The sequence below is a fragment of the Leptodactylus fuscus genome, chromosome 1 (genome assembly GCF_031893055.1).
Source record: "Leptodactylus fuscus isolate aLepFus1 chromosome 1, aLepFus1.hap2, whole genome shotgun sequence".
Classification (NCBI taxonomy): domain Eukaryota; kingdom Metazoa; phylum Chordata; class Amphibia; order Anura; family Leptodactylidae; genus Leptodactylus; species Leptodactylus fuscus.
Genome location: NC_134265.1, coordinates 96,090,351 through 96,104,028, shown reverse-complemented (window position 1 = coordinate 96,104,028; position 13,678 = coordinate 96,090,351). Strand labels below are relative to the sequence as shown.

The 13,678-nt window shown below is 52.6% G+C and overlaps 9 non-coding genes and 6 pseudogenes across 9 annotated transcripts; all 15 read left to right on the top strand.

The window, feature by feature from the left end:
* Nucleotides 1-647: 647 nt before the first annotated feature.
* On the top strand, nucleotides 648-766 carry LOC142189925 (5S ribosomal RNA). Its single transcript, XR_012713871.1, has one exon. It is a non-coding gene; the product is annotated as a 5S ribosomal RNA (ribosomal RNA).
* Nucleotides 767-1,480: 714 nt separating this feature from the next.
* On the top strand, nucleotides 1,481-1,590 carry LOC142190536 (5S ribosomal RNA; annotated as a pseudogene).
* A 2,013-nt stretch (nucleotides 1,591-3,603) lies between these two features.
* Nucleotides 3,604-3,712, top strand: LOC142190405 (5S ribosomal RNA; annotated as a pseudogene).
* Nucleotides 3,713-4,426: 714 nt separating this feature from the next.
* Nucleotides 4,427-4,535, top strand: LOC142190430 (5S ribosomal RNA; annotated as a pseudogene).
* A 714-nt stretch (nucleotides 4,536-5,249) lies between these two features.
* LOC142189725 (5S ribosomal RNA) lies at nucleotides 5,250-5,368 on the top strand. Its single transcript, XR_012713682.1, has one exon. It is a non-coding gene; the product is annotated as a 5S ribosomal RNA (ribosomal RNA).
* Nucleotides 5,369-6,082: 714 nt separating this feature from the next.
* LOC142189701 (5S ribosomal RNA) lies at nucleotides 6,083-6,201 on the top strand. The gene has a single exon (XR_012713660.1). It is a non-coding gene; the product is annotated as a 5S ribosomal RNA (ribosomal RNA).
* A 714-nt stretch (nucleotides 6,202-6,915) lies between these two features.
* Nucleotides 6,916-7,024, top strand: LOC142190525 (5S ribosomal RNA; annotated as a pseudogene).
* Nucleotides 7,025-7,738: 714 nt separating this feature from the next.
* On the top strand, nucleotides 7,739-7,857 carry LOC142190164 (5S ribosomal RNA). The gene has a single exon (XR_012714094.1). It is a non-coding gene; the product is annotated as a 5S ribosomal RNA (ribosomal RNA).
* A 713-nt stretch (nucleotides 7,858-8,570) lies between these two features.
* On the top strand, nucleotides 8,571-8,689 carry LOC142189699 (5S ribosomal RNA). Its single transcript, XR_012713658.1, has one exon. It is a non-coding gene; the product is annotated as a 5S ribosomal RNA (ribosomal RNA).
* Nucleotides 8,690-9,403: 714 nt separating this feature from the next.
* LOC142190078 (5S ribosomal RNA) lies at nucleotides 9,404-9,522 on the top strand. The gene has a single exon (XR_012714014.1). It is a non-coding gene; the product is annotated as a 5S ribosomal RNA (ribosomal RNA).
* Nucleotides 9,523-10,236: 714 nt separating this feature from the next.
* On the top strand, nucleotides 10,237-10,355 carry LOC142190103 (5S ribosomal RNA). Its single transcript, XR_012714037.1, has one exon. It is a non-coding gene; the product is annotated as a 5S ribosomal RNA (ribosomal RNA).
* Nucleotides 10,356-11,069: 714 nt separating this feature from the next.
* LOC142189973 (5S ribosomal RNA) lies at nucleotides 11,070-11,188 on the top strand. The gene has a single exon (XR_012713915.1). It is a non-coding gene; the product is annotated as a 5S ribosomal RNA (ribosomal RNA).
* Nucleotides 11,189-11,903: 715 nt separating this feature from the next.
* LOC142190220 (5S ribosomal RNA) lies at nucleotides 11,904-12,022 on the top strand. The gene has a single exon (XR_012714146.1). It is a non-coding gene; the product is annotated as a 5S ribosomal RNA (ribosomal RNA).
* A 714-nt stretch (nucleotides 12,023-12,736) lies between these two features.
* On the top strand, nucleotides 12,737-12,845 carry LOC142190414 (5S ribosomal RNA; annotated as a pseudogene).
* Nucleotides 12,846-13,559: 714 nt separating this feature from the next.
* On the top strand, nucleotides 13,560-13,668 carry LOC142190413 (5S ribosomal RNA; annotated as a pseudogene).
* The last annotated feature ends 10 nt before the right edge of the window (nucleotides 13,669-13,678 follow it).

The following is a 13,678-nucleotide window of genomic DNA, read 5'->3' as shown; positions in this document are numbered from 1 at the left end:
CCAGGACAGGAGAAGCACCGCAGGGTCCACTTAAAATGGCCGCCGTCCACAGCCGGCTGTAGGCCGCAGGTTACACGTCGGCTTCCACGAGTGCAGGAGGACCGGAGAAGCACAGCTAACCAGTGCCCCACAGCTGGACGGGCTCCGCTCACCACCAGGGAGGATCCAGAGGAGGCAGGACGGGACCCGACCGCCGCACAGCACACGGATGAGGAAGGCCCGATCACCAAGATGGCGGCACGCTTCGGAGCGGTGAGTAGGCCGCAGGCCGCGAGGAGTCCTCCGGAGGTCTCAGGGAGGAAAAATGGTCCAGCGAAACAGTCCCCAGGGGTCCGGGGGAGACCACACAGTGCCACTGACCCAAGGCAGGTAAGATAAGAAGGGATGCCGAGGAGATTCGGACAGAATCACTGGGAGCTCCAGTGAACACGTCCGCACTCCCAGCCGGCTAGCCACGTCCCCCCCTTGCTGAACAACACCTGTGGGTATAAGGGCCGCCCCCAGCTCTTGCACTGCTCCTGTTGGAGTATGAAGTTCCCTTAAGAGATGGCAAATAGTGAAGAAAAAGGTCTAGCGTGAAGTAGTGCAAAGAGCTGCCAGCAGCCAGGCTGCAAAGTAGAAGAGGAGTAAGTGAGAAGCCTGTCTCTGCCTACGGCCACACCACCCTGAACACGCCCGATCTCGTCTGCTCTCGGAAGCTAAGCAGGGTCGGGCCTGGTTAGTACTTGGATGGGAGACCGCCTGGGAATACCAGGTGCTGTAGGCTTTTGCTTTTCCTCACTTCCACCAGCAGGGGTCACTCTCCTCTATACCATTTTTACATTCACTTTTTACACTGCACACTTGCTTCTTTTACATTCGCTTTCTCTCTTGCACTCTTTAGGCCTTGCAAAATCCTAGTATTCTCAGTCTTACCGCTATCACTCTTAGCAGCCGCAGCGGGCGTGGTGGCCACCAGCGTTGTGGCTTTTTACTTTTAATAATAGCAGGCTTCATTTCCATAGTATCTGGGCCTCCCGCCGGGCTGGAAGCCATAGCTAGTAACCTGCAGACCAATTTACAGGGCAACACAGGCTGAACATCTTTGCAGACAACGCGCCCTAAGAAAAGAGAAGCTGACTGAAAAGCAGCTTCGCTTCCAGGCACGGGCAACCATCTCAACTTCTTCCTTAGCCGACTCCTGGACAATGGGCTCTGGTCCAGCTTGCTCTTTCTTTCACCCCCGGGATGGTTTCTTAGCCCTGCGCAGACCTTGCGCCCAGCCCTTTTGAAAGAGGGCGGCTGCGGCCTGTGACTGGTTGCTGAACAACACCTGTGGGTATAAGGGCCGCTCCCAGCTCTTGCACTGCTCCTGTTGGAGTATGAAGTTCCCTTAAGAGAAGGCAAAAAGTGAAGAAAAAGGTCTAGCGTGAAGTAGTGCAAAGAGCTGCCAGCAGCCAGGCTGCAAAGTAGAAGAGGAGTAAGTGAGAAGCCTGTCTCTGCCTACGGCCACACCACCCTGAACACGCCCGATCTCGGAAGCTAAGCAGGGTCGGGCCTGGTTCAGTACTTGGATGGGAGACCGCCTGGGAATACCAAGTGCTGTAGGCTTTTGCTTTTCCTCACTTCCACCAGCAGGGGTCACTCTCCTCTATGCCATTTTTACATTCACTTTTTACACTGCACACTTGCTTCTTTTACATTCGCTTTCTCTCTTGCACTCTTTAGGCCTTGCAAAATCCTAGTATTCTCAGTCTTACCGCTATCACTCTTAGCAGCCGCAGCGGGCGTGGTGGCCACCAGCGTTGTGGCTTTTTACTTTTAATAATAGCAGGCTTCATTTCCATAGTATCTGGGCCTCCCGCCGGGCTGGAAGCCATAGCTAGTAACCTGCAGACCAATTTACAGGGCAACACAGGCTGAACATCTTTGCAGACAACGTGCCCTAAGAAAAGAGAAGCTGACTGAAAAGCAGCTTCGCTTCCAGGCACGGGCAACCATCTCAACTTCCTCCTTAGCCGACTCCTGGACAATGGGCTCTGGTCCAGCTTGCTCTTTCTTTCACCCCCGGGATGGTTTCTTAGCCCTGCGCAGACCTTGCGCCCAGCCCTTTTGAAAGAGGGCGGCTGCGGCCTGTGACTGGTTGCTGAACAACACCTGTGGGTATAAGGGCCGCCCCCCCAGCTCTTGCACTGCTCCTGTTGGAGTATGAAGTTCCCTTAAGACAGTGATGGCGAACCTTTTTGAGACCGAGTGCCTAAACTGCAACCCAAAACCAAATAAATTATCACGGAGTGCCAACACGGCAATTTAACCTTAAAACTCTGTGGGTCCACAATTGCGGACCCACAAATTACAGTCATGTGACTGGGGCTTTACAGATCTTGTACTGAAAGGTAAAGGTCTCTGCATTCTGTACTTTTAAACAATTAATTTTCACTATTTACATCGCACAGGATCTGTTTTATAGTTACCGTGCAATGTTATTACATCCTGTACTAATTTCACGTCTGCTATAAAACAAATACTGTGTGATATACATAGTGAGGGGACCCCACACAGTACAATCTGCCCCTCAGTGGCCCCCCCACACAGTACAATCTGCCCCTCAGTGGCCCCCCACACAGTACAATCTGGCCCACAGTGGCCCCCACACAGGATTATACCTGTATACTCCACAGTAGCCCCCTCCCACACAGCATGAACTGGTCCACAGTAGCCCCCTCCCACACAGCATGAACTGGTCCACAGTAGCCCCCTCCCACACAGCATGAACTGGTCCACAGTAGCCCCCTCCCACACAACATGAACTGGTCCACAGTAGCCCCCTCCCACAAACATGAACTGGTCCACAGTAGCCCCCTCCCACACAGCATGAAATGGTCCAGAGTAGCCCCCTCCCACACAACATGAACTGGTCCACAGTAGCCCCCTCCCACAGAGCATGAAAGATCCACAGTAGCAGCATAAAATGGTCCACAGTAGCCCCCTACCCGCACAGCATGAAAGTCTACAGTAGCCCCCTCCCACACAACATGAAAGGTCCACAGTAGACCCCTCCCATACAGCATAAAATGGTCCACAGTAGCCCCCTACCCACACAGCATGAAAGTCTACAGTAGCCCCCTCCTACACAACATGAAATGTCTACCGTTGCCCCCCTCCCCTGACAGTGCAAACAAACACAATATAGTTACCTGAAGAGCTGCCGGGTGTTCTCTCTTCTGTTCACTGCGCGCGCTGATGACTTACGTCATCACGCCCGCGCTTGTTCAGAGGTCACACTCTGTAGTCAGTGTAGGCCGCGTAGTACGCGTGGCCTACACTGAGCTACACTGACAGCTTTCAGCTGGATGCGCATTTGCACAACCAGCTGAAGGCAGCGATCGCTCACTAACGGGGAATCCTGCATCGGATTCGCCGTTAGTGAGCGATCAAGGCGACAGCACGCGTGCCAGCAGAGGGGGCTCTGCGTGCCCTCTCTGGCACGCGTGCCATAGGTTCGCCATCACTGCCTTAAGAGAAGGCAAAAAGTGAAGAAAAAGGTCTAGCGTGAAGTAGTGCAAAGAGCTGCCAGCAGCCAGGCTGCAAAGTAGAAGAGGAGTAAGTGAGAAGCCTGTCTCTGCCTACGGCCACACCACCCTGAACACGCCTGATCTCGGAAGCTAAGCAGGGTCGGGCCTGGTTAGTACTTGGATGGGAGACCGCCTGGGAATACCAGGTGCTGTAGGCTTTTGCTTTTCCTCACTTCCACCAGCAGGGGTCACTCTCCTCTATGCCATTTTTACATTCACTTTTTACACTGCACACTTGCTTCTTTTACATTCGCTTTCTCTCTTGCACTCTTTAGGCCTTGCAAAATCCTAGTATTCTCAGTCTTACCGCTATCACTCTTAGCAGCCGCAGCGGGCGTGGTGGCCACCAGCGTTGTGGCTTTTTACTTTTAATAATAGCAGGCTTCATTTCCATAGTATCTGGGCCTCCCGCCGGGCTGGAAGCCATAGCTAGTAACCTGCAGACCAATTTACAGGGCAACACAGGCTGAACATCTTTGCAGACAATGCGCCCTAAGAAAAGAGAAGCTGACTGAAAAGCAGCTTCGCTTCCAGGCATGGGCAACCATCTCAACTTCTTCCTTAGCCGACTCCTGGACAATGGGCTCTGGTCCAGCTTGCTCTTTCTTTCACCCCCGGGATGGTTTCTTAGCCCTGCGCAGACCTTGCGCCCAGCCCTTTTGAAAGAGGGCGGCTGCGGCCTGTGACTGGTTGCTGAACAACACCTGTGGGTATAAGGGCCGCCCCCAGCTCTTGCACTGCTCCTGTTGGAGTATGAAGTTCCCTTAAGAGAAGGCAAAAAGTGAAGAAATAGGTCTAGCGTGAAGTAGTGCAAAGAGCTGCCAGCAGCCAGGCTGCAAAGTAGAAGAGGAGTAAGTGAGAAGCCTGTCTCTGCCTACGGCCACACCACCCTGAAAACGTCTGATCTCGGAAGCTAAGCAGGGTCGGGCCTGGTTAGTACTTGGATGGGAGACCGCCTGGGAATACCAGGTGCTGTAGGCTTTTGCTTTTCCTCACTTCCACCAGCAGGGGTCACTCTCCTCTATGCCATTTTTACATTCACTTTTTACACTGCACACTTGCTTCTTTTACATTCGCTTTCTCTCTTGCACTCTTTAGGCCTTGCAAAATCCTAGTAATCTCAGTCTTACCGCTATCACTCTTAGCAGCCGCAGCGGGCGTGGTGGCCACCAGCGTTGTGGCTTTTTACTTTTAATAATAGCAGGCTTCATTTCCATAGTATCTGGGCCTCCCGCCGGGCTGGAAGCCATAGCTAGTAACCTGCAGACCAATTTACAGGGCAACACAGGCTGAACATCTTTGCAGACAACGTGCCCTAAGAAAAGAGAAGCTGACTGAAAAGCAGCTTCGCTTCCAGGCACGGGCAACCATCTCAACTTCTTCCTTAGCCGACTCCTGGACAATGGGCTCTGGTCCAGCTTGCTCTTTCTTTCACCCCCGGGATGGTTTCTTAGCCCTGCGCAGACCTTGCGCCCAGCCCTTTTGAAAGAGGGCGGCTGCGGCCTGTGACTGGTTGCTGAACAACACCTGTGGGTATAAGGGCCGCCCCCAGCTCTTGCACTGCTCCTGTTGGAGTATGAAGTTCCCTTAAGAGAAGGCAAAAAGTGAAGAAAAAGGTCTAGCGTGAAGTAGTGCAAAGAGCTGCCAGCAGCCAGGCTGCAAAGTAGAAGAGGAGTAAGTGAGAACCTTGTCTCTGCCTACGGCCACACCACCCTGAACACGCCCGATCTCGTCTGATCTCGGAAGCTAAGCAGGGTCGGGCCCGGTTAGTACTTGGATGGGAGACCGCCTGGGAATACCAGGTGCTGTAGGCTTTTGCTTTTCCTCACTTCCACCAGCAGGGGTCACTCTCCTCTATGCCATTTTTACATTCACTTTTTACACTGCACACTTGCTTCTTTTACATTCGCTTTCTCTCTTGCACTCTTTAGGCCTTGCAAAATCCTAGTATTCTCAGTCTTACCGCTATCACTCTTAGCAGCCGCAGCGGGCGTGGTGGCCACCAGCGTTGTGGCTTTTTACTTTTAATAATAGCAGGCTTTATTTCCATAGTATCTGGGCCTCCCGCCGGGCTGGAAGCCATAGCTAGTAACCTGCAGACCAATTTACAGGGCAACACAGGCTGAACATCTTTGCAGACAACGTGCCCTAAGAAAAGAGAAGCTGACTGAAAAGCAGCTTCGCTTCCAGGCACGGGCAACCATCTCAACTTCTTCCTTAGCCGACTCCTGGACAATGGGCTCTGGTCCAGCTTGCTCTTTCTTTCACCCCCGGGATGGTTTCTTAGCCCTGCGCAGACCTTGCGCCCAGCCCTTTTGAAAGAGGGCGGCTGCGGCCTGTGACTGGTTGCTGAACAACACCTGTGGGTATAAGGGCCGCCCCCAGCTCTTGCACTGCTCCTGTTGGAGTATGAAGTTCCCTTAAGAGAAGGCAAAAAGTGAAGAAAAAGGTCTAGCGTGAAGTAGTGCAAAGAGCTGCCAGCAGCCAGGCTGCAAAGTAGAAGAGGAGTAAGTGAGAAGCCTGTCTCTGCCTACGGCCACACCACCCTGAACACGCCCGATCTCGTCTGATCTCGGAAGCTAAGCAGGGTCGGGCCTGGTTAGTACTTGGATGGGAGACCGCCTGGGAATACCAGGTGCTGTAGGCTTTTGCTTTTCCTCACTTCCACCAGCAGGGGTCACTCTCCTCTATGCCATTTTTACATTCACTTTTTACACTGCACACTTGCTTCTTTTACATTCGCTTTCTCTCTTGCACTCTTTAGGCCTTGCAAAATCCTAGTATTCTCAGTCTTACCGCTATCACTCTTAGCAGCCGCAGCGGGCGTTGTGGCCACCAGCATTGTGGCTTTTTACTTTTAATAATAGCAGGCTTCATTTCCATAGTATCTGGGCCTCCCGCCGGGCTGGAAGCCATAGCTAGTAACCTGCAGACCAATTTACAGGGCAACACAGGCTGAACATCTTTGCAGACAACGTGCCCTAAGAAAAGAGAAGCTGACTGAAATGCAGCTTCGCTTCCAGGCACGGGCAACCATCTCAACTTCTTCCTTAGCCGACTCCTGGACAATGGGCTCTGGTCCAGCTTGCTCTTTCTTTCACCCCCGGGATGGTTTCTTAGCCCTGCGCAGACCTTGCGCCCAGCCCTTTTGAAAGAGGGCGGCTGCGGCCTGTGACTGGTTGCTGAACAACACCTGTGGGTATAAGGGCCGCCCCCAGCTCTTGCACTGCTCCTGTTGGAGTATGAAGTTCCCTTAAGAGAAGGCAAAAAGTGAAGAAAAAGGTCTAGCGTGAAGTAGTGCAAAGAGCTGCCAGCAGCCAGGCTGCAAAGTAGAAGAGGAGTAAGTGAGAAGCCTGTCTCTGCCTATGGCCACACCACCCTGAACACGCCTGATCTCGGAAGCTAAGCAGGGGCGGGCTTGGTTAGTACTTGGATGGGAGACCGCCTGGGAATACCAGGTGCTGTAGGCTTTTGCTTTTCCTCACTTCCACCAGCAGGGGTCACTCTCCTCTATGCCATTTTTACATTCACTTTTTACACTGCACACTTGCTTCTTTTACATTCGCTTTCTCTCTTGCACTCTTTAGGCCTTGCAAAATCCTAGTTTTCTCAGTCTTACCGCTATCACTCTTAGCAGCCGCAGCGGGCGTGGTGGCCACCAGCGTTGTGGCTTTTTACTTTTAATAATAGCAGGCTTCATTTCCATAGTATCTGGGCCTCCCGCCGGGCTGGAAGCCATAGCTAGTAACCTGCAGACCAATTTACAGGGCAACACAGGCTGAACATCTTTGCAGACAACGCGCCCTAAGAAAAGAGAAGCTGACTGAAAAGCAGCTTCGCTTCCAGGCACGGGCAACCATCTCAACTTCTCCCTTAGCCGACTCCTGGACAATGGGCTCTGGTCCAGCTTGCTCTTTCTTTCACCCCCGGGATGGTTTCTTAGCCCTGCGCAGACCTTGCGCCCAGCCCTTTTGAAAGAGGGCGGCTGCGGCCTGTGACTGGTTGCTGAACAACACCTGTGGGTATAAGGGCCGCCCCCAGCTCTTGCACTGCTCCTGTTGGAGTATGAAGTTCCCTTAAGAGAAGGCAAAAAGTGAAGAAAAAGGTCTAGCGTGAAGTAGTGCAAAGGGCTGCCAGCAGCCAGGCTGCAAAGTAGAAGAGGAGTAAGTGAGAAGCCTGTCTCTGCCTATGGCCACACCACCCTGAACACGCCCGATCTTGTCTGATCTCGGAAGCTAAGCAGGGTCGGGCCTGGTTAGTACTTGGATGGGAGACCGCCTGGGAATACCAGGTGCTGTAGGTTTTGCTTTTCCTCACTTCCACCAGCAGGGGTCACTCTCCTCTATGCCATTTTTACATTCACTTTTTACACTGCACACTTGCTTCTTTTACATTCGCTTTCTCTCTTGCACTCTTTAGGCCTTGCAAAATCCTAGTATTCTCAGTCTTACCGCTATCACTCTTAGCAGCCGCAGCGTGCGTGGTGGCCACCAGCGTTGTGGCTTTTTACTTTTAATAATAGCAGGCTTCATTTCCATAGTATCTGGGCCTCCCGCCGGGCTGGAAGCCATAGCTAGTAACCTGCAGACCAATTTACAGGGCAACACAGGCTGAACATCTTTGCAGACAACGTGCCCTAAGAAAAGAGAAGCTGACTGAAAAGCAGCTTCGCTTCCAGGGACGGGCAACCATCTCAACTTCTTCCTTAGCCGACTCCTGGACAATGGGCTCTGGTCCAGCTTGCTCTTTCTTTCACCCCCGGGATGGTTTCTTAGCCCTGCGCAGACCTTGCGCCCAGCCCTTTTGAAAGAGGGCGGCTGCGGCCTGTGACTGGTTGCTGAACAACACCTGTGGGTATAAGGGCCGCCCCCAGCTCTTGCACTGCTCCTGTTGGAGTATGAAGTTCCCTTAAGAGAAGGCAAAAAGTGAAGAAAAAGGTCTAGCGTGAAGTAGTGCAAAGAGCTGCCAGCAGCCAGGCTGCAAAGTAGAAGAGGAGTAAGTGAGAAGCCTGTCTCTGCCTACGGCCACACCACCCTGAACACGCCCGATCTCGTCTGATCTCGGAAGCTAAGCAGGGTCGGGCCTGGTTAGTACTTGGATGGGAGACCGCCTGGGAATACCAGGTGCTGTAGGCTTTTGCTTTTCCTCACTTCCACCAGCAGGGGTCACTCTCCTCTATGCCATTTTTACATTCACTTTTTACACTGCACACTTGCTTCTTTTACATTCGCTTTCTCTCTTGCACTCTTTAGGCCTTGCAAAATCCTAGTATTCTCAGTCTTACCGCTATCACTCTTAGCAGCCGCAGCGGGCGTGGTGGCCACCAGCGTTGTGGCTTTTTACTTTTAATAATAGCAGGCTTCATTTCCATAGTATCTGGGCCTCCCGCCGGGCTGGAAGCCATAGCTAGTAACCTGCAGACCAATTTACAGGGCAACACAGGCTGAACATCTTTGCAGACAACGTGCCCTAAGAAAAGAGAAGCTGACTGAAAAGCAGCTTCGCTTCCAGGCACGGGCAACCATCTCAACTTCTTCCTTAGCCGACTCCTGGACAATGGGCTCTGGTCCAGCTTGCTCTTTCTTTCACCCCCGGGATGGTTTCTTAGCCCTGCGCAGACCTTGCGCCCAGCCCTTTTGAAAGAGGGCGGCTGCGGCCTGTGACTGGTTGCTGAACAACACCTGTGGGTATAAGGGCCGCCCCCAGCTCTTGCACTGCTCCTGTTGGAGTATGAAGTTCCCTTAAGAGAAGGCAAAAAGTGAAGAAAAAGGTCTAGCGTGAAGTAGTGCAAAGAGCTGCCAGCAGCCAGGCTGCAAAGTAGAAGAGGAGTAAGTGAGAAGCCTGTCTCTGCTTAGGGCCACACCACCCTGAACACGCCCGATCTCGTCTGATCTCGGAAGCTAAGCAGGGTCGGGCCTGGTTAGTACTTGGATGGGAGACCGCCTGGGAATACCAGGTGCTGTAGGCTTTTGCTTTTCCTCACTTCCACCAGCAGGGGTCACTCTCCTCTATGCCATTTTTACATTCACTTTTTACACTGCACACTTGCTTCTTTTACATTCGCTTTCTCTCTTGCACTCTTTAGGCCTTGCAAAATCCTAGTATTCTCAGTCTTACCGCTATCACTCTTAGCAGCCGCAGCGGGCGTGGTGGCCACCAGCGTTGTGGCTTTTTACTTTTAATAATAGCAGGCTTCATTTCCATAGTATCTGGGCCTCCCGCCGGGCTGGAAGCCATAGCTAGTAACCTGCAGACCAATTTACAGGGCAACACAGGCTGAACATCTTTGCAGACAACGCGCCCTAAGAAAAGAGAAGCTGACTGAAAAGCAGCTTCGCTTCCAGGCACGGGCAACCATCTCAACTTCTTCCTTAGCTGACTCCTGGACAATGGGCTCTGGTCCAGCTTGCTCTTTCTTTCACCCCCGGGATGGTTTCTTAGCCCTGCGCAGACCTTGCGCCCAGCCCTTTTGAAAGAGGGCGGCTGCGGCCTGTGACTGGTTGCTGAACAACACCTGTGGGTATAAGGGCCGCCCCCAGCTCTTGCACTGCTCCTGTTGGAGTATGAAGTTCCCTTAAGAGAAGGCAAAAAGTGAAGAAAAAGGTCTAGCGTGAAGTAGTGCAAAGAGCTGCCAGCAGCCAGGCTGCAAAGTAGAAGAGGAGTAAGTGAGAAGCCTATCTCTGCCTACGGCCACACCACCCTGAACACGCCCGATCTCGTCTGATCTCGGAAGCTAAGCGGGGTCGGGCCTGGTTAGTACTTGGATGGGAGACCGCCTGGGAATACCAGGTGCTGAAGGCTTTTGCTTTTCCTCACTTCCACCAGCAGGGGTCACTCTCCTCTATGCCATTTTTACATTCACTTTTTACACTGCACACTTGCTTCTTTTACATTCGCTTTCTCTCTTGCACTCTTTAGGCCTTGCAAAATCCTAGTATTCTCAGTCTTACCGCTATCACTCTTAGCAGCCGCAGCGGGCGTGGTGGCCACCAGCGTTGTGGCTTTTTACTTTTAATAATAGCAGGCTTCATTTCCTTAGTATCTGGGCCTCCCGCCAGGCTGGGAGCCATAGCTAGTAACCTGCAGACCAATTTACAGGGCAACACAGGCTGAACATCTTTGCAGACAACGCGCCCTAAGAAAAGAGAAGCTGACTGAAAAGCAGCTTCGCTTCCAGGCACGGGCAACCATCTCAACTTCTTCCTTAGCCGACTCCTGGACAATGGGCTCTGGTCCAGCTTGCTCTTTCTTTCACCCCCGGGATGGTTTCTTAGCCCTGCGCAGACCTTGCGCCCAGCCCTTTTGAAAGAGGGCGGCTGCGGCCTGTGACTGGTTGCTGAACAACACCTGTGGGTATAAGGGCCGCCCCCAGCTCTTGCACTGCTCCTGTTGGAGTATGAAGTTCCCTTAAGAGAAGGCAAAAAGTGAAGAAAAAGGTCTAGCGTGAAGTAGTGCAAAATGCTGCCAGCAGCCAGGCTGCAAAGTAGAAGAGGAGTAAGTGAGAAGCCTGTCTCTGCTTACGGCCACACCACCCTGAACACGCCCGATCTCGTCTGATCTCGGAAGCTAAGTAGGGTCGGGCCTGGTTAGTACTTGGATGGGAGACCGCCTGGGAATACCAGGTGCTGTAGGCTTTTGCTTTTCCTCACTTCCACCAGCAGGGGTCACTCTCCTCTATGCCATTTTTACATTCACTTTTTACACTGCACACTTGCTTCTTTTACATTCGCTTTCTCTCTTGCACTCTTTAGGCCTTGCAAAATCCTAGTATTCTCAGTCTTACTGCTATCACTCTTAGCAGCCGCAGCGGGCGTGGTGGCCACCAGCGTTGTGGCTTTTTACTTTTAATAATAGCAGGCTTCATTTCCATAGTATCTGGGCCTCCCGCCGAGCTGGAAGCCATAGCTAGTAACCTGCAGACCAATTTACAGGGCAACACAGGCTGAACATCTTTGCAGACAACGTGCCCTAAGAAAAGAGAAGCTGACTGAAAAGCAGCTTCGCTTCCAGGCACGGGCAACCATCTCAACTTCTTCCTTAGCCGACTCCTGGACAATGGGCTCTGGTCCAGCTTGCTCTTTCTTTCACCCCCGGGATGGTTTCTTAGCCCTGCGCAGACCTTGCGCCCAGCCCTTTTGAAAGAGGGCGGCTGCGGCCTGTGACTGGTTGCTGAACAACACCTGTGGGTATAAGGGCCGCCCCCCAGCTCTTGCACTGCTCCTGTTGGAGTATGAAGTTCCCTTAAGAGAAGGCAAAAAGTGAAGAAAAAGGTCTAGCGTGAAGTAGTGCAAAGAGCTGCCAGCAGCCAGGCTGCAAAGTAGAAGAGGAGTAAGTGAGAAGCCTGTCTCTGCCTACGGCCACACCACCCTGAACACGCCCGATCTCGTCTGATCTCGGAAGCTAAGTAGGCGCGGGCCTGGTTAGTACCTGGATGGGAGACCGCCTGGGAATACCAGGTGCTGTAGGCTTTTGCTTTTCCTCACTTCCACCAGCAGGGGTCACTCTCCTCTATGCCATTTTTACATTCACTTTTTACACTGCACACTTGCTTCTTTTACATTCGCTTTCTCTCTTGCACTCTTTAGGCCTTGCAAAATCCTAGTATTCTCAGTCTTACCGCTATCACTCTTAGCAGCCGCAGCGGGCGTGGTGGCCACCAGCGTTGTGGCTTTTTACTTTTAATAATAGCAGGCTTCATTTCCATAGTATCTGGGCCTCCCGCCGGGCTGGAAGCCATAGCTAGTAACCTGCAGACCAATTTACAGGGCAACACAGGCTGAACATCTTTGCAGACAACGTGCCCTAAGAAAAGAGAAGCTGACTGAAAAGCAGCTTCGCTTCCAGGCACGGGCAACCATCTCAACTTCTTCCTTAGCCGACTCCTGGACAATGGGCTCTGGTCCAGCTTGCTCTTTCTTTCACCCCCGGGATGGTTTCTTAGCCCTGCGCAGACCTTGCGCCCAGCCCTTTTGAAAGAGGGCGGCTGCGGCCTGTGACTGGTTGCTGAACAACACCTGTGGGTATAAGGGCCGCCCCCAGCTCTTGCACTGCTCCTGTTGGAGTATGAAGTTCCCTTAAGAGAAGGCAAAAAGTGAAGAAAAAGGTCTAGCGTGAAGTAGTGCAAAGAGCTGCCAGCAGCCAGGCTGCAAAGTAGAAGAGGAGTAAGTGAGAAGCCTGTCTCTGCCTAGGGCCACACCACCCTGAACACGCCCGATCTCGGAAGCTAAGCAGGGTCGGGCCTGGTTAGTACTTGGATGGGAGACCGCCTGGGAATACCAGGTGCTGTAGGCTTTTGCTTTTCCTCACTTCCACCAGCAGGGGTCACTCTCCTCTATGCCATTTTTACATTCACTTTTTACACTGCACACTTGCTTCTTTTACATTCGCTTTCTCTCTTGCACTCTTTAGGCCTTGCAAAATCCTAGTATTCTCAGTCTTACCGCTATCACTCTTAGCAGCCGCAGCGGGCGTGGTGGCCACCAGCGTTGTGGCTTTTTACTTTTAATAATAGCAGGCTTCATTTCCATAGTATCTGGGCCTCCCGCCGGGCTGGAAGCCATAGCTAGTAACCTGCAGACCAATTTACAGGGCAACACAGGCTGAACATCTTTGCAGACAACGGGCCCTAAGAAAAGAGAAGCTGACTGAAAAGCAGCTTCGCTTCCAGGCACGGGCAACCATCTCAACTTCTTCCTTAGCCGACTCCTGGACAATGGGCTCTGGTCCAGCTTGCTCTTTCTTTCACCCCCGGGATGGTTTCTTAGCCCTGCGCAGACCTTGCGCCCAGCCCTTTTGAAAGAGGGCGGCTGCGGCCTGTGACTGGTTGCTGAACAACACCTGTGGGTATAAGGGCCGCCCCCAGCTCTTGCACTGCTCCTGTTGGAGTATGAAGTTCCCTTAAGAGAAGGCAAAAAGTGAAGAAAAAGGTCTAGCGTGAAGTAGTGCAAAGAGCTGCCAGCAGCCAGGCTGCAAAGTAGAAGAGGAGTAAGTGAGAAGCCTGTCTCTGCCTAGGGCCACACCACCCTGAACACGCCCGATCTCGGAAGCTAAGCAGGGTCGGGCCTGGTTAGTACTTGGATGGGAGACCGCCTGGGAATACCAGGTGCTGTAGGCTTTTGCTTTTC